Raw genomic sequence first — 19,862 nt, 5'->3', positions numbered from 1 at the left:
TTCGCATCATTTCCCTACTCAAAACCTTGGTGTTCTCAACACTCAGCCACTCGAGCATTACGAGTTTTTGATAAAAATTACCTCAAGATGAAAAAACCCACCTCCTTAAGGTTTTTAATAAGAATGGTTATAGCAAGTCCCAGTGTCTTAGATCCTTCCTTAAGGCGGAAAGAGGTCCTAGGAAGAGGAATGATCCCAAGGATCGGTTTTCTAGAGAGAATCTTTCGTTTATTAAGGGGACCATAGATAAGATTACAAGGGTCCTAAAAAAGAATAATATTCTGTCGGCATTTAGGCCCCTTAGCACTATTCAAAGCTCTCTAAGATCGGTTAAGGACCCTGTGAACCCCAAATATGGGAAACATATTTACATCGTTCCTTATTCTTGTGCGACTCCATATATTAGTGCAATTGGTCAATCAATAAATCAAAGGATTTATGAGCACGCTACTGACATCAACCATGGTAGGTCTTGCTCCTTTGCTTTGGCAGAACATGCAGAAAAAACAAATCATCACATTTGCATTGAAGAGGCTACAATCATTACAAGGATTGACCATTTTCATCATCATAAATTTAGGGAGGTCTTGGAAATTGAAAAAAGCCCTATAAATTTGAGTAGAGATAATGGTTGGACCCTTGCTCTATCTTCCTAAGTCTTTTTTTTTTCTTTTATTGATAAACTTTAATATTAATTTTGATTAGAAGTTCTTTTTTCAGCAAAGTCTTTCGGTAGAAATCACATAAGAGAATGTTTTGGCCGACGTGTTTCAAACCAACAGGTGTGGTTCATCATCAAGACCAGATGAAGAGGCAGACCAAGGCAAAGGCTTAAATAAAGAACAATGTAGAGACCAAAATTTCAAGTAACGACTATATTTGAACAATAATATTTAAATTAATTTATTAATATAATAAAAACAAATATTATTAAGTAACGACTATATTAAACTGCTTTTAAAAGAAAATATTTAAATTATGATATTAGTTTATTAATTTATTAACGGCTATATTAAACAACTAGTTTTTGAAAAAAAAAATATTTAAATTAATTTATAAAAAAAAAAATCAAAGTCAAACTACAAACAAGGAGGAAAGTCAAAAATTATAAAAAGGAGTCAAGATCCTAATTGAGACAAGATCATTTAATAAATAAAAATAATTAATGGAAAATAAATAAAATAAAACAAAAATATACACAAGTCAAAAGAAATATTTTCTTTATTGGTTTCTTTACTTTATATGTCTTGTTTGACAATAGAATTATTATAATCAATATTATTACTAATAATAATCATTTTTGTTAGATTTAAGACGTTTGTGATCCATATCCGAAAGATTGATATATAATAATAATTTTTTTATTACTATTTTTTAATAATACTATTGATAATAAATTTATTTTGATCCATTTCTTTCTATAAATTTATAAATATTATTTATAATAAATTTATTTTGAATAATTTATAGTAATAATTTATTGCTTTTTTATAGAATCGTTTTTATTTTATTAATATTAATAATGGTACTTGAGTCAACTTAGTCGTTAGAATCGTACTATATGTCTTGTTTGGTAATATTATTATTATAATCAATTTTATTAATAACATTATTTATAATAATAAATTTTTATTACTATTTATTTTTAATAATAATAATGTATTTCAAATAATTTATAGTAATAAATTATTTCTTACTATAGAATAGTTTTTATTTTATTAATATTAATCATGGTTCTTGAGTAAAACTAGTCATTATAATCTAATGGCTATTAGTTTTTCTCTACATCTATTACATCTATTTATTTTGATGCCTAGATCGTTTCCTCATCTTATCACGAAGAAGAACCACCCTTGTTGGTTCGAATCAGGGGGACGAGATTTTCTCTTATGTGATTTTTACCGAAAGAGTTTTTGTCAATTATATTACATAATTTAAAATTAAATTATAATAAATTACATTTAATATTAAATAATAATTAATACAAATTTATAAATATTATTAATTATAATGATATTAATAATATTTTTATTGTAATTGTTGTTTTTTAATATTAACTCTATTATTATATATTTATCATAGTACATAAAAATGGAGGTTTTGGCCTATATCAACCACATTAATATTTTTAATGATATATATATATATATATATATATATATATATATATATATATCAAGTTATAAAATATTTTTTTTGGGTGGTGTAGTTATTTTTAATTTCTAAATTATGATCATGATAAATTATTTGATCATAGACTACAAAAGGTAATTTTATTTGGATATATTTTACGAATGTGGTTGACTATAATAATTATCTATTAAATATTTTATTAATTATGTATTAACCATTTTCATCAATTGAGGATTCTTTTCTCTCGAAATTGGAAGTTCGGGAGGAAGCTCTGAAAACGCGCAGAACTAGGGTTTTCAACATGATTTCAGAGTTGGGCACCATGGAGGGGCAAGAAGGGGGGAGCTCCACTCCCTCCTACAGTCATGTTGTATCAAACCGCTTCAAGAAGCCCATGGAAGCGGAAACCATGGGTACAAACAGAGGAAAACATGAAAACAGCAAAGCACAGAGGTAGGCAGAAACGTAGGAGGAAGTCAGAAGAGAGAAGCATATAGGAGTAGACAGTCAGAAGGCTGACCCCAGCAATAAGGCAGGACCATGTAAACCTAAGGCATCCATCACACCCTGAGTGGTGTTAAGTGACCCAGCGCTACAGGCGCATAGGGAGCACATGGCGACTTATGCAGTGATGTGTAAATTAATGGAGTTTTGACCAACGAAGAAGGCACTACACGCATGGATAAAGAACCATTGGAAACCTAAGGGAGAAATAGATCTACACCTTGGATCCAAGGGTTTCTTCATAGTTGCGTTTACGAACCTAGTGGATAAAGGTAGGGTGTTTGAGGGAGGACCTTACTTCTATGTGGCTGTAGGCCTCTATATGAGGCCATGGGTAATGAACTTTGTTCCAGAGCGAGAAACATTTACATCAGTGCTGGTATGGGTAAGACTATATTCCCTACCTCTAGATTACTGGTTGCCAGAATCATTAAAAGCCATAGGTAATAAACTAGTGCAATTTTTAAAAATATCAGAAGGCACTTTGCGAGGAAAATATACCTCCTTTGCCAGAATATGCATGGAAATGGACCTTTCTGGGGCTTTGCTGGATGAAATAATTCTAGAAGTTTATGATGAAGAATGGGTACAGGTGGTGGAATATGAGCATGTACCCTTCAGATGTCACAAATTCCATGAACATAGGCACCTCTTCAGAGACTGCCCTTTAGGTAAAATGGAGAGCAGTATCAAAGCAACCTCAGGTAAAGAGACTGAAAGATTTACCAAAGTGGGGGGTAGAGGAAAAGGAGGGAGAAAAAACCAAAAAAAAAGCTATGAGGAAAAACAACCTAGTCATAATAGGTTCAAGATATTAGAAGAAGAAGAGGGGGATGAAAGAGCGAATCAAGTAATGAAGGACAATCCTGTAGAGAAGGAAAAGGATGAGAGCATGGAGGATAGACCTGATAAAAGCCAGCAAAGGGAGGATCATCCAAGCACTATGGAACTTGCTAGGGACCAAGAGATGACCCGTAGTGAAGTGGGTACGGAGGATCATGAATTGTAGGACATACTGGAAAGGGAGCATCTCGATCTAGAAAAGTTCTTGGAGGAAGGAACAACCAAAGGAGTGGATTCTCTACCTCAGGATGAATTTAATAGAGTACAATAGCTCTTCCTCTGGAGAATGCAGGTAAAGGGTGCAGGGGTCAAAATAAACTATGATAGTCAAGATAATGGAGGGGTTAAAACTATGGAGGCAATAGGGGGACAAGCTCCCAAGAACCCAGGAAGGAAAAGAGGAAGAAAAAATAGAATGAGCTACTAATTGGATGTGGAAAACTCATGATCAACTCAGGTAAGATGAAAGACCTAACTAGTTACTCATTTACAAATCTTTCCTAATGCTGCTTATAACATGGAATATTAGGGGTCTAGGAAGCAAAAGGAAACAAAGAAATCTCAGCAATAGAATGAAAGAAGAAAAACTAGATATGATATTTATCGAGGAAACAAAATGTTTAATAGAAAAAATAAGAGAAATACAGAGCAAATGGCTGATTAAATATGAATATTCATATCTAGAAGTTAAAGAAGATAAAAAAGTAGGAGGAATTCTCACACTTTGGAACCCTCAGAAATAGGAATCCTAGATGCTGAAGCATCCAGGAACTATCTTGCAGTGGTCATCCAACCTTTGGGGACAAGGAAGTTTATTTGATCACAAATGTTTATGGTCCACAAAATCTTGAAGACAAACTCGAGCTTCTTACCTCACTAGAGGAATTAAGAAAAAGACATTCAGGTATCCCCTGGATTTTGGGAGGGGACTTTAACATGATCAGGTCCCTATTGGAAAAGAAAGGTGGAACCAAATCACTAGGCAAAGATTCCATAGCATTTCATAATTTCATAAACAACATGAGGCTAGTAGATACAGAGACAAGTAATGGTATCTTCACCTGGAATAATAAAAGGGGAGGAGAGTCTCAAGTGGCCTCAAAACTAGACAGATTTATTATCTTAGAGGAACTCATCCTTACAGACTTTGACTTGTCAGCTATGATACTCCCTTTTGGTGGCTCGGATCACTGGCCTATTCAACTTGAAGCGCCCTTTATAGGAACTCCAAGAAACAGACCTTTCGGGTTTGAAAACATTTGGCTTACCCATCCTAACTTTATCAGCAATATTGAAAAATGGTGGATAGAGGATATCCAAGTTCAGGGCACTAAAATGTTCCTCCTGCATAAAATATTGAAACACATCAAACTCAGGCTTAAAGATTGAAATAAGAATGTGTTTGGAAACATTTTTGAAGCCAAAAAAGTAGTTGAATGGAAGCTACACGAAATTAACTAGATCCTCATCACAGATGGCTTCAACGAGGAGAGAAAGGAACAAGTTGACCATCATCAACAGGAATGGTAAGGATTATGCAAGCAAGAGGATATATTTTGGAAACAGAAATCAAGGGTACAATGGTTAAAAGAAGGAATACACTGTTTTTTCACAAACCTACCATGGATCATAGGTCTCATAACAGGATTTCAAAAATCAAATATTCCTAAGAAAATCAACTCAATACCCACAAAGAAATAGAAGCTGCTCTAGTTCAACATTTCCAAGGCATAGCTGAGGAACCTCTCTTAGACAGATCACAATTCATCAATGAATTTACAAAGCACATTCCTAAGCTTGTGACAAGAGAAGACAATTATAATCTAAATAGACCAGTGAATGAAGAGGAGGTCAGCGGAGTCATCAAAGAGATGCAAAATGGAAAAGCGCTAGGTCTGAATGGTTTCAATGTTGACTTCTTTAAAGCATGTTGGGGAATAGTCAAGCATGATATCATCGATGTGGTAGAGGACTCAAGGAAATACAAAACTATTTTGAAGGCACTCAATACCTCTTTCATATCCTTGATTCCAAGGTAGGATAATGCTATGACACCAGACAGATTTAGACCAATAGTATTATGCAATATGGTGTACAAAATTATTTCCAAAATAATTTCCAATAGGCTTAAGCCCCTTCTTCCAAATCTCGTGTCTAAGGAGAAAACTTGATATGTGGAAGGCAGGCAAATTCTCAACAATATCATTCAAGCTCATAAGGTGGTTCACTCACTTAAGAGCAATAGGCAGGTAGGAATGATTATATAGCTTGACCTAGAAAATGCTTATGATAAGCTAAGCTGGGCTTACATCAGGGAAGTTCTAATAGCTTATGTCTTTGACCATAACTGGATAAGATGGGTAAGGGCCCTTGTAACTACCTCCAATTTTTTAATCCTGTTAAATGGTTCACCATCCACAACCTTTAAACCTTTGAGAGGTCTTAGACAAGGAGATCCACTCTCACCCTTCCTCTTTATTCTCATGATGGAAGGGCTAGGCAATGCTATCAAATTTGCCAAAGCAGAAGGCCAAATCCAGGGTCTCAAACTCACCATGAATGGAGATGCTTTGACCCATCAACAATATGTGGACGATACCATGCTGCAGGGTACACCCACGATCAAGGAAGCTCTAGCCTACAAACAAATCCTGAATGACTTTGAAATGGTTGCGGGTACAGAGGTAAGCCTTACCAAATAAAAGATTTTATTTTTTAATACTGACATTTCTATTCAGAGAATTATATCTAGAATTCTAGGATTTCAAAGAGATATGCTACCCTCTAAATATTTGGGAGTACCTCTAACAGACAAACCTCTGAGCAAGGTAGTTTTGGAGCCTGTGACTAATAAGCTCTAGGACAAAATCCGGAAATGGACAAACAGGTCTTTGAATTTAGCAGGATGACTAGTGCTCACAAAAGCTGTCCTACAAACTATCCCCATCTTTATGTTTTTAGCCCTTCCAACTCCTAAAGGAGTTATGCAACAATGTAGAAATATCCAAAGATATTTTCTTTGGGGAAAAGGGGAAGAGAAAAAAATGGGCTTTGGTAGCCTGGGAAAAGATCTTTAAACCTAAGACACATGGAGGTTTTGGACTTGATGACCCTGAAATACTTAACAAAGTTTTGGGGGTAGGTGGAGATGGCTAAAAGATTCGGCTTCACCTTGGGCCAAAACTTGGACACAAAAATATGCAAAAAATTGGCAAGAAAGGGATCACATTAGAATGTCTGGGCTCATCAAAGGCTCCCACATTTGGAACAAAGCTTGGGAGAATAAAGCCATTGTTCAGAAACAAAGTTTCTGGGAAATAAGAGATGGAAACCTTGCTTGGTTTTGGGAAGATAATTGGCAACAGGAACCTAAGTTGTTAAGAGAAGAATTCGCCATTCTCAAGAACGATACTGACAACAAAGGTTTACTCATGAAAAATGACTTATGGGATCATGAAAGAAGCGAGGAAAAATGAAGAATATGGAAGAACCTGGTATATAGTGATGACTCCCCGTTGAAGGCACAGGCAGAAGATTTAACAACCATCTTGGAACAAAGAAAGATTTTGACATCAACAGATTTAGACCAGTTGAGATGGGGCAAAAACAATGAAGGCAACTTTAACCTCAAAGAAGCCAAGCGCATAGCCCTTGGGCTTGACTTTCCAAACCCTGATTAGGTATGGAAGGACCTATGGCAGAACCAAAGCTGGATGAAAATCAAACTGTTCACATGGTTAGTGCAACATAAAAAAATTCTAACCTGGGAAAACCTTAGGAAAAGAGGGGTATCCGGTCCATCTAGATTCCAGCTATGTGAATTACAAGAAGAAACTATGGATCACCTACTCAACTTCTGCCCATTCACATCCACCATGTGGAACTGGGTAGCTTCAATGTTCAGACAAACAGACAGAGACATTGGCAACATTACCAGCATTTTGAAGAAGTGGAGGAAAAATTTCTTTGATAATGAAATAATCAACAAAGCTTGGGCTTTGGTTCCAGGCTTTCTAATATGGGATGTCTGGAAAGAACACAACAACAAAATATTCAAGAACATGAAAGGTTCTTCCCAGAGCATCATGGCTTAGATTTTAAGACGACTCAATGAGACGGTAGGAACCCTCATTAAAAACCCCCTTGAGGACCAACCAAAAGATATGGATGTGCAGATACTACTGCATTTGGGTCTTTAGGGGCTTGTCCCACAGGGCAAAAACATGAATGTAAGTCATATACTAACTGATAAAGATTTTTTGCAACCTCCCCCTTAGGGTTTTATGAAATGCAATATAGATGGGGCCTCAAAAGGAAACCCGGGTATGGCAGGGTATGGAGGAGTAATAAGAGATGAAAAGGGTTTCATAAAAACCATATTTCATAGTCATTTGGGGAAAGCCACTAATAATATGGCAGAGCTCATGGCTCTTGAGCAATGCCTAGAAATCTTGAGGGACTCAAATATTCATAATACCATAATTGAAGTTGATTCCGAATTGACTATTAATTCGGTCAAGAAAATTTGCTATGGATCAGCTCCAGATAAAGTATCGAGACATTGGTGGCTTCTACAAGTTTATCAACAGATTCAATCCCACCTGCAGAACATGAGAACCCTTAGTTTTACTCATGTGCACTGAATAGCCAACAAATTAGTGGATATATTGGCTAATGAAGGCATACTCTGTGCTAAGAACAATAAAAAATATGATTGGATAGAGAGCCCCCAAGGTAGATTGAGGGAAGAGTGTCTCAGACAAGCGAATGCAGACAGGGAGTTCTATAAGAGCAGGTGAAACTAGCAGAAGGTAGACTAAAGGAAACAAAGGAATTTTGGTCTATATGGTGAAGCAGTGCATGGAAATATGCGGACATGATATCCGGTCTTCGGGCGGGAATATGTACCCAGAACTCTACAAACCCAAAGTTCTCGGGTGGGAGTCAATATATAGGACAAGTCTTTTTATGAAAACAAAACTCACTAAAGATCGCCTTTGAATTAGCTATGACGGGAGCTTAGTTAACGTTGTTTCTGGGAAAACTAGTGTCCATTCAGAGCTGCTAGTCCCACTAAGACGGGTAGCTATCTTAGAAACAAACAATTCAAAGTTACTTCTGTTTTCCTTTATGAGAGATAGATGAGAGAGAAGCAGAGAGTACCAACCTCAGTCTTTCGCTTGGCTCTTTGCTTGTTTCCTCACTCCTTTGATAGAGCTTTCGCCACTCTTTTCTCACTTGTCCCGCTTCAAAGAACACCTGTAGAGTCAAAGTAGCATAATACCATCAAAGCATAGATATCTATAACCATAAAAAATATAGGATCAGATGTACATTAACCATACACATGCATAAACAAATACAAGATTCAGAGATATACAAGTATATGGAGGAAAACTCAAATAGCTTTATTGATAAAAGTAGTAGAAGAGAGGATTACAACCCAACTGTCTGATCCAGTGCCATCCTCCCAGCATGAAAGTCCTCTTCACCTCATGAAAAGACTAGATAACCCAACAATACAATGCTTCACAGAGAAACCAACACTTCCTTACAAAATACAAAATTCCAGCCCCTAGATCTCTAGGATGAGGGATCCATTTATAGATATTTGCAGGGGGGTGAGTCAGCTTCTGGGATTTTGATTAGTGTCATTTCTCTGATAGTTATTGGTTCCACTTGGATATTTCGTGATCTCTTACTCATCCCTGGGCGAATTCAGAGAGGCAAGTGTCATATGAGAAATTTCTAGAAGATTCTCTGGGTTTCCACCTAGAAAACTGCCTCTGCCATTTGTTTGCTCTCTCTCATCACACCCTACAGAAGGGATTTTCAGTATGCATCGCACCCTCTATGTGTAGTAGGTGAGATGCATCGCACCCTCAACATGGAGCAGTCTGTATGGTCCAGTTTTGACCAATTCTGAGCATTTTTTTAGGGAGAACTTCTGGGAAATGATGTAATCAGTTGAGCTTGATCCTTTAGGGTATGAAACAACACTTTTAGGGGTTTAGAAGCCCTTGGTTTATGGACATATGTGATTGGGGTTGCAGTGCAAAAATATTTCTATAACAGTTGCCCCCTAAAGCATGAGGTCGTAAATCTTCTGATGTTGGGTGAAATGATTTATCATGAGGATCCGAGGTTTTTCGAATTAGAAGGTGACTTGTAATTAGATACAATACAATACATTATCTTCATAATATTTTCATGATCTAGATGAGGTGGGAATTCCCATGCTCAACTTTATAAATTCATTTTCATGTACATAGGACAGACAATCGTCTATGTACAGACTGATGATTCTGGTAGAGCCATCATCCTTTAGCTTGGATGATTATCTGTGCAGCTATAGAGTACATTTGATGTCTTTATTTTCCTAAATATATCGCAACCCAGATGGATGAAACTAGATCCGGGGTCTTCAAACTCGTTCAATATTCGCCTGAAGTACAAGTCGATCCATGTGAAAAGATGTTCTGATGTCGAAAATGGAAAGACATCGCCTGATTACCAGCCAATGATGTAAGTTGTTAATAGGTGTGAGAGGAATCACCGATAATGATAATTACCCTCAAGGTACTGTAGTACAATTCATGTGGTGTGAATACATGAGTCGATGTCGAACACCATGCAAAATCTTTCAGTCGAAGGCCATTGATGTAAACCTGTCACCGAAAGTGAGAAACTTGCCATTGAGGCATGCAAGCTTCAAAGTACTGAAAGGGTTGTTCCTAAGTCAAATTCTTGGATAATGAGCTGATGTTGACAAGAAGTGACCCATCATAGGAGGGCCTTAATGAATCCCACATCTACGACATGAGACAGAGAAAATGATTTTGTGGAGGTGAAAATGATCTGATGATACAAGGTTTAGGGTGGCGGTCATGAAAAATGGAGCGTGAAGGTATTGCAGTAGATGAGGCGTAAGCTGGGTTGGTGAATTCTCTGAGCGACTTCTCTTGAACATATCGATGACACTGAAATAGATTGGTAGTGTCAACCCCAAAAAATGGATGGTTCGGAGGACCGATGGTGATATGATCGGTGAATGGAATAGCCCAATCCGACTCAATCATGGTGATGGAGTGAAAGTGTCATGTTCAAGAGCGACCTGCTACCAATGAAGTTCTTCAAGTTTTCTTCCAAATTTTTCCCCAGTGATTGCTGACCGGTACTTCTTTATTTTTGTCAAGCTTGAGGAGGATAACATATGCTTGTTCTATAATTTTCCCTTTAGGCAAAACTGTCGCTATGTTTTGGTGAGCCTAGCGACAGTGAAACTCGCTCTTGTCCATATGGACAAGTTTGTCGCTATTGTTTTAACGAGTTTAACAAAAAAGATAACTCGGTCCTTTTCAATTTTAGAGAGTCTAAAAAGAGATGGAAAGGAAACTCCAATAGTCCTTTTTCGTAGTATAATCCCTTAAGTCCGAAAAAGTATAAAATAATACGAAAGGGATGACTTTTCCGATCACTTTAGCGAGCCGAAAAAGACAAACGCTCGATGTTTTTGTGTAATGATCCCTCAGGTCCAAAAAGATTAAAATATAGAGGAGGGATGGCACTTCCAATCACTTTAATGAGCTGGAGAGGCTAATGGGTCTAAAAAGAGCTTAAAAGAAACTCGTTTTTGAAGAATGAGTGATGTTTTCGGGTAGCAGTTGGTTCCAGGTGAGGTTTGGAACTTTTCAATCACAGTAGTGTAAAGAAGGTGGCTAACAGAATCACTCATCGCAGTTGTTCCTCACAAGGGTAAACAATCAAGTGGAGATGTATGATCGCTAAAAAGTGGAGGTGATGGTAAGAACACGACCAAGGCTTAAAAGCTGATAGCAATGCAATCACAAAGGTTATTTACCGAAGGTGGGTTCATTTTTTAATGAGCTTGAACTCTGGGGAAACATATGCTCATTGCTAGGTTTATTTTTTAACAAGCTTGAACTTCGCGTAAACTTGCTCGTTGCTAGGTTTATTTTTTAATGAGCTTGAACTTCGCGTAAGCCTGCTTGTGATCACTCTTGACAAAAACAAAAACGTAACAAAAGCATATGAAGAGATTACTACACTTAGTCAAGCATAGTAACGCTTAAGATACAACCCGTTTCGGGGTTGTGACGATGGAATCCCATCGTAATCTACTAGCTCGTAGGCTCCTTTTGCTAATACACGCTTAACAATGTAGGGACCCATCTACAATGATTGGGATTTAACTGCTCCCAATTTATCAGATTCCTGATTGTAAAGTAAGACCAGGTCACCTTCTGAGAAGACACGGGGTTTGACATTCTTGTCAAATTACGCCTTGACTCATTTCTTATGAGCTTCGTTAGCCAAGGTGGCATCATGATAGGTTTCATCCAATTGGATTAATTCCAAGAAATGAGCCTCTTCCTCTTAAGTTCCAGGGAGAAGGTCGACTACGAGCTTGAGAGATGAAATTTCACACTGAACTGGTAAGACTGCTTCCAGGCCATACACCAGCTGAAAGGGTGTAAATCCGGTTGCATTTCTTACCGATGTCCTATATGCCCACAAGGCTGAGTACAAGATTAGGTGCCAACTTCGTTTGTGGACTCCAATCATCCTTTGCAGGACTCGCTTTAGGACTTTGTTGATGGACTCAACTTGCCCGTTATCTTGTGGATAATACGGAGTAGAACTGTTGTGGGACAGTCCTAATTTGGCAGCCAATTCAACCATCATGTGATTGAGGAAATGTGATCCATGATCTATGACTATAGCTTGTGGAACACCAAATCTATAGACTACATGATTGAAAAATAAAAGAGCAGCCGTTTCACCACTGTTGTTTAATGTAGGCATCGCCTAGACCCATTTTGTAAAATAGTCAACTGCGACTATGATATACCCATGCCCCCCGGCTGAGGTGGGGTTACATGTCATGAAATCTATGCCCCATTTTGCGAATGGCCCAACATCAACTACTAGATGCAGAGGTACGGGTGGTATTCTGGTTTTGCGGTCAAAGATTTGACAAGCATGGCAACTTCTGACTGCGATTATGCAATCTTTGAACATTGTTGACCAGAAGTAACCTGCTCGTAAGATATTTTGCACCGTAGTGTAACCAGATTGATGCCCCCAACATGCGCCTAAATGACAATCATTCAGGACTTTTTCAGCCTCCTCATGGGCGAGGCACCTTCACAGAACTATATCGATACCACGACGGTAAAGTGTATCACCAACGATCATGTAGTCTTTTGCTTGGTATGAGTACATCGTTGTTCTGAGCGAGAGGTACCGGGCCTATATGTTTGGGTTTGGAGATAGATGATTATATCTCCATACCACGGATTTCTTGACGATATCAGAAACAAAGATTCATCCACGATTGATGCTTTGGATGTTGAATCGTTGGACGACGATGGGAAGTCGCATAGTAACTCCGCGAAAACCAGCGATTTCTTTGATTTGGATTTTACGAATTCCAGATCAAACTCTTGCAAAATGTCTATCCATTTCGAATATTTGCCCCCAAGTAACTGACACGATAGAATGTAAGTCATAGGGTTGCAATATAAAAAAATTGTAGTTTTGTGAAAGAGGATATAGTGTCCAAATCTCTGTACTTCTTGAACAGCTGCAAGAGCCAGCTTTTCAACATAGGAGTACTTTCTTTCTGTATCATTTAAGTTTCAACTTAAATAATAGACAGGATGTTCGATTCCATTGTCTTCTTGAACTAAAACCATTGTGATGGTCGTATCTACTGCAGCTAGATACAGGTTAAAGTCTTTTTGATAGTCAGGAGCGTACATTAATGATGATTTTATTAGGGATTCCTTTAGAGCATCAAAGGAAGCTTGCGCAACCTGATCCCAGTTAAAGGGCACTTCTTTTTTCAAAATACACGTATAACCTTTAACAAGTTCGGCGTAATTTGGAATGAACCTCCTGAGAAAGTTTGCTTCCCCCTGGAGTTTTTGAATCTGAAGCAAATTTGAAGGTGGAGGAATATTGATGATTGCCTGAACATTACATGGGTCGAGTCGAATCTCATCCTTAGAAACTATGAAACCAAGTAAACAACCAGAACTGACACAAAACACACACTTGTGCAGATTGAGTCTTATATTGTTGGCTTAGTGGCCATTAATGGATGCCACTAGTCAACACGAGAACTCTCACCATTGATGACAATGAGAGTCAAGATGCCCAAACACATCTTGCTAGGTACGAATGAATTTGCTGATGTCGAGTCACCTAGAAGATCTAATGAACAAGGGACATTAATGTATTCCCATTGTTTGTTAGCATGAGGACTTGCCATTAAGGCATGCAAGCCTCAAGGTGTTTTTACAAAGAACTTAGACTCAAAGGACTATGGACTCAATAATTTGTATTGAAGCAGGGCTTATTTGCGGAATGAAAGTGACAAGGAATAGAAAATGAAAATGGAAAATGGAAATGGAGAACATAAATGGCAATGGCAATAAGCATGTGAATGAGCCTCTTTCTTTTATTTGTGGGTTATGAATGGACAAAAAGAGATGGAAAGTGTATGTGAATGTAAATGGAAAATATGGAGTGGAATAAGGTGAATGGTTTATTATGAAGTATGGATGTGATGGATGGATGTGATGGAGACAATAGTATCTGAAAGTTTTTCAAGTGTTTGGATCTGAATTTGCATCAGCATATTTCCTCTTTGTTGCTGATCATCCTCTTATGAAACAAATTGGTCTCTTAGAGAGACAGCATTCTCTTGTAGTCATTTGTCCTTCCTCCTGAAACCTGCAAAAAAACTAATACTTCTTATGCAATGGAATGTAAGATTATCAAAGGAGAGAGGTGATCAATCTCTCTAGTTATGATATTTACACACAAAACTAAGAATTTGTATTAATGAAACAAGTTCTCAAAGGAAAAATCAAAAGAATTTATACCTGCTTTGGAATTAGTGCCTCAAGTTGATGTTGCTTCTTTTCATCAATTTATTTCATTATTTGCCATTTCAAACTCTAATGATATATTTCTCATTGTATAGATATTGTTGAGATCTTTCCAATGGTACTTAAATCATCAAATCTGATTTTGTATGAGAAAGATAGGCTGATTTGAACAATGAGGTTTTTCTGGCTGCAGAATTAGGGAACAGCTCTGTAGCTAGAAATCTTGAATAAAAATTTAGCCATTCATCTTTCATTATCAGTCCAAAATTAATCAATACCTTCGGAAAAGTGAGAAAATAACTTGTTCATTTCATTGATTCAAAATTATTATTTTTTCTTGACATGCAGCGACTTAGTGTGGCGACTCAGTGTGGCGACTTTGGGATAACACACATTTTGACTTCCCTTTGACCGGGGTCTTTTTCATCAAATTTGGTCGAATGAATAGGACACCATCCATGTACCAACATTTCCCCAGCTACCGATGTGACTTGTTTTGCCTGATGACACCTGCAACCTAGAGTTTAACAAAACAACTGCGGAATCCGGGATTGGCTGCGGAAAGCCTGTATGAGCTGCGGAAACGCTGTGTTGGCTGCGGAAAGTGGCTAAAACAGTTTATCATCAATTTTGAATTTTTTTTTTTCATTGTCTGCAAGTAGGAACTCTGCCAAAAGAAAGTTAAGGTGTAAACAAACTGATCTTCCATATAGCCTTTTCCATGGAAATAGCAAAGGAACCACCCTTTTTGAGGTTGATAGCATGGTTATCCATAAAGTGCATCATGATTCTTGAATGGTATACATACATGACACCGAAGCGACCTTCACATGTTAAAATTTTTTGAACAAGCAACAGTAATGAAGTCCACTCTTCCTTAATGACATGTACATGGATTCCCTTAGTGAAAATGGAGGTATCCATACCTGGATTCTTGAGCATATTTTTCCACTCTTGATCTTCAACTGTTCTGTTTTTGAACCAGCGTTCTCCTTTTTGAGGCAAACTGGTTGCTGTGGCCAAGGTGCTCTCTATTATGGTGAACTTCAGGTCTCCTACCTCCACGGTATTTCCATTAAATGACCGGGCAAATGCCTTTGTCACCTCTTTATTGTACCCTTTAAATATTTTTGGATGAACTTCAACCATTTGGCTTTCTGTAGTGCTTCCTTTGTCTGTGGGTAACCCTCTAAAAATTTTGAACCCTCTGGTTCTGCTCTTAACAATTTCCCCATTTTCGGCTCTCAGTTTTACTTGAAGCTCTGACAATGGTATATGGATGCTTGAGGAGAATGCTCACGGGAAAAACAGGGGAATTATGGTTGTAACAGAGTAGATAAATGGTATGGTGCAGAACTTGTGATCGGGGTTTTGAACAGAGAGGTGAGGAAAAAGAAAAGAGAGAGATTTACAGTAAAAATGAGAGTGGTGTATGAAAACGAGAATGGAAACGGTGGTATGAGAGAGTAGAGAACAACACGGCAATGAGTTTATGCATGCGGGAAATGGAGATATGAGTAGATGAAGCAACGGCCAAATCCGTAAGCGTCGGGTGGCTACGTGCACTCAGTGTGCTAACTGTTGGTCACATGGGGCTATTGGTAAATGGACTGTAATCAAGGTTTGAAGCACAGCCGTGGAGTTTGCAGCGGGAGTTATGCGGCTGTGAAGAGCCGTATGTAATTGGTTTACGTAACAGAGCCGTCTTCACTTGGATCACCGCTGGTTTTAATGAATTGCAACGGGTGGCATATGGGCAGAGGACGTGGTGGAAAAGAGTCCAGCACATAATCAAATTGGCGTTATCCTTCTTTAGGCACGCAGAATGCATCAAACTGTCAGTTAATAACTCAATTTTTTCACGCGGCGGCAAAAAAGAGGCTCCGAAGAACCGAAGATTTCTCCCAGACCGCCACGACGTTTCTCAAATGGTTTCTGGGTTATCTAATTAACCCGACTGGAAAAAAAACCCATGTTTTAGTTTTTTGAAATTCATCTCCATTTGGGCAAATCGAACGTTTTAAGTTTGACATTTTTCCTGTGTTTACGCATTTTTCCTGAGTTAACAGTTCTGCATTCGGCTGTAAAATTGATTTTGAATTTTTTTTTTTTTATATGGAATACTTGGAGGAGAGGCGGCTGAAGGATCTGATCAAGAAGCATTCCGAGTTCATTAGCTACCCCATTTATTTGTGGACTGAGAAGACCACCGAGAAGGAGGTCAGTGATGACGAAGAGGAGACAGAGGAGAAGAAGGAAGATGAAGGGGATATCCAGGAAGTGGAGGAGGAAAAGGAGAAAGATAAGAAGAAAAAGAAGGTAAAGGAAGTGTCGTATGAATGGAGTCTCATCAACAAGCAAAAGCCCATCTGGATGAGAAAGCCAGAGGAGATTACAAAGGAAGAGTATGCATCGTTCTATAAGAGTCTCACCAATGATTGGGAGGATCACTTGGCCGTGAAGCATTTCTCTGTAGAGGGTCAATTGGAGTTCAAGGTTGTTCTCTTTGTTCCGAAGAGGGCTCCATTCGATCTCTTTGATACAAAGAAGAAGCTCAACAATATTAAGCTTTATGTGAGAAGGGTTTTCATAGTGAACAACTGTGAGGAGCTTATTCCCGAATACCTAGGAATGGGGATAGCCATAGATTGTTTTTTTCTCTGAAATTGTGAATTTTTATATTGCTTAGTCATTCCTGCATTTTCATTTTATTGCACTAACATCTTGACTGTAAATGTGAAAAACAGAGTGGTGGCTGCGGAAACCGGTATCAGCTGTGGAAACAGGTATCAACTGCGGAAACCAGTGTCACAGCAACCACTTAGCTAAATAGAGATAGTTAGGCAATCTTAATGGAAATGATCATGGGGAAATAACTTTTATTGATGAAATGGATGGCATGGAGTGAAAATGGAAATGAAATGAAGTTTATTTTTTCTCTTCTCCTTTTTTTTCTTCTCTTTTTTTTTTTTTTTTCTTGAATCAATTGAAGTGATGAAGTTTATTTTGTCTCCTATTTTTTCTTAACAATTCTTTTTCTGATCCTCCAGATCACACAAAGTGCAGGAGGAGAGCATACTCAAGAATTATTTACCCTTTTTTTTTTACTTAACAATCCTATTTCTGATCCTCTAGATCACACAAAGTGCAGGAGGAGAGCGTACTCAAGAATTATTAATTTTTTTTTTTTAGATGTAAGAAATAAGGTCTCCTAATTACACTTCCCCGGCAACGGCGCCAAAATGTCTAGTCAATTTAATGTCTTAAATTTCTCTACATAAATTATCAATCCGGGTATCGTAAACTGATGAAGTGTGGTGCACTATATGTGCTTAGTTAACTTTTCTCTTACTTCGTTGTTTTATAGTTTATGTTGTTTTTGGGGTTTTGTTCTTGTTGGTTTTCTAAGGTCTTAAGAATACTTTTAAAGGACAAGTATGGATAACGATTTCAAGACAAGGCCTATGTCCTTAATGGTAACTTCCAAAACTTAGCACTTCAAAAGAACTTAAAACATGTTATTGATGGAGTTAGTATTTAAACAAAAGTGTAAATATACAACTAGTTCAATCAAAATAAAATGCAATAATCAAATAATGAGAGAATGACTATGAGACCCAGTATCCTTGCTGCTTCAGCAAAAGGACAAGATGATTCTATCATGTCATTAGTTCATTAAAAGGCTATGTGCATCACTAATCTACAATCAATTTGAAAGCAATTTATGTACAATAATATACATGTTAAAAAGAAAATAAAATGCAGTAATTCAAAGTGTACATTAATATACATGAAAATCAGAAAAAGAAATACAAGAAATTAAAGTGACAATTATACAAGGCAGGGCCCCCCTACCACCTATGAAATCAAATGCTTAAAGGAAAATAAAGACACCAAATAAAGAACTAATGACATCGGCCCAGTATCTATGCTACTGATTTAAAATGAAAATGAAATGTGAAATCTAAGTGACACTACATAAAGGAGACAAATCACACTACTTTAACCTTTTCTTAACCTTTTTGCCTTTCAGCTAGATTTATCATGTGATAACAGTTATGAACAAGTCAGCAATGTGAGTCTTAAATCAAACTAAACCAAGCTGTACTAAGTGATATTTTGGCTCCAATAAAGTTATTTGATTATGGAAAAAGAACCATCAATAGATGAACAACTTGATATCTAAGAGCAGAAATTAAAGTGCAAGTTAAAGAAATGATACTAATGAAAATCAAACTAGAAAAATAAAGGTCAGCAACATAGACAATATGATCTCATATGCCATTAGTCATGAAATCAAAGCAAAATTAAACACACTTGCATGAATTAAAATTGCATGAATGAAAAATCTAATCTACCTTACATTCTACAAAGCAATATTTACAAAATGAAATCTACTCTACTTACATCCTAATATGCTCCATGACATCTACTTCACATCTCCTTCCATGTTGAGAACATCAAAGCTTTATTCAATTTCTTCAAAAGTACAAAGTACAAAAGCTTTCAAAAGCCATGGGACTAACAAGCTAAAAGGACTAAGAAAAGACTAACTAATGAGAGATCTCCTATTTATACAAAAAGATGAGAGCCATATCATTAATGATAGTCCATGAATCTCTCCCTCTACCTCTAGAGTCCTAATCAAAATAGGAACTGATAAGACACATGTCTTCTTAGAGTTACAATACAATTAGGAGATGTGACACATATCCTCATGATCCCATGATTCTTTCCAACCAAATTCGAATTTGGCCTTAGAGTGCCACATAAGGGTCTTCTAGAAGTCTCCTTTCAACCTACACATGTCAACAACCTCAACCCATTTGTTAGGTATAAGCATATGCACATTATTTTCTAATGTTTAACCACAAATTCACATAAAAGGCTTAGAAATAATAAAGATTGGAAAAACATAAAGGTGGCCCAATGATAATGAAAGTGGGATGAATGTGGTGACATAGTAGTGAAATGGAGGTGATATAATGGACATAATAGTGAAAGTGTAATGCAAATGAATGACATTTTCAAGACTCAACAGTAATCCGGAATATGGGAACGATGGTGGTAATCTTCCCATGGTGCCTCTCCTATCATCATTGACTGAATGATTCCTTTGTCTGTAGAATGTACATGCGACCAAGGATCTGAAGAGGTGCCATATTCCTTAGACCTATCTATCCAAACACTCAATGAGCGTTGATTTGGGTTTGTCCCCCAGGCCAAGAAAATTGATTGCTACAATATTTCTATTGGGCTTGGAGGCAATACTTGGTAATGATCCATGCTAACAAAATTTTCAGGAATCTTCTGAATCTTTGTAGATATAGAAGATATCATATTGCAGGCTTCCAGTGTGGCCACTTCCACCAAATTACTCGGAGGCAGTAGGACAAAAGTACCCATTAAGGTAGGGTCTTTTAGGAGGCCTACTCTGATATTTTGAAGCAATTGAGAGCTTCC

At 37.3% G+C, this 19,862-nt stretch overlaps 1 pseudogene; it reads left to right on the top strand.

Moving 5' to 3' along the window:
• The first annotated feature begins 16,514 nt into the window (after nt 1-16,514).
• On the top strand, nt 16,515-17,063 carry LOC149228674 (heat shock protein 90-1 pseudogene; annotated as a pseudogene).
• The last annotated feature ends 2,799 nt before the right edge of the window (nt 17,064-19,862 follow it).

This window comes from Pinus tabuliformis, chromosome J (genome assembly GCF_031772625.1).
Source record: "Pinus tabuliformis cultivar Carrire ecotype Pingquan chromosome J, CPIR1, whole genome shotgun sequence".
NCBI classification, from domain to species: Eukaryota; Viridiplantae; Streptophyta; class Pinopsida; order Pinales; family Pinaceae; genus Pinus; species Pinus tabuliformis.
Note: the sequence above shows the minus strand (reverse complement) of the source record. Positions and strands in the feature narration are given on the sequence as shown.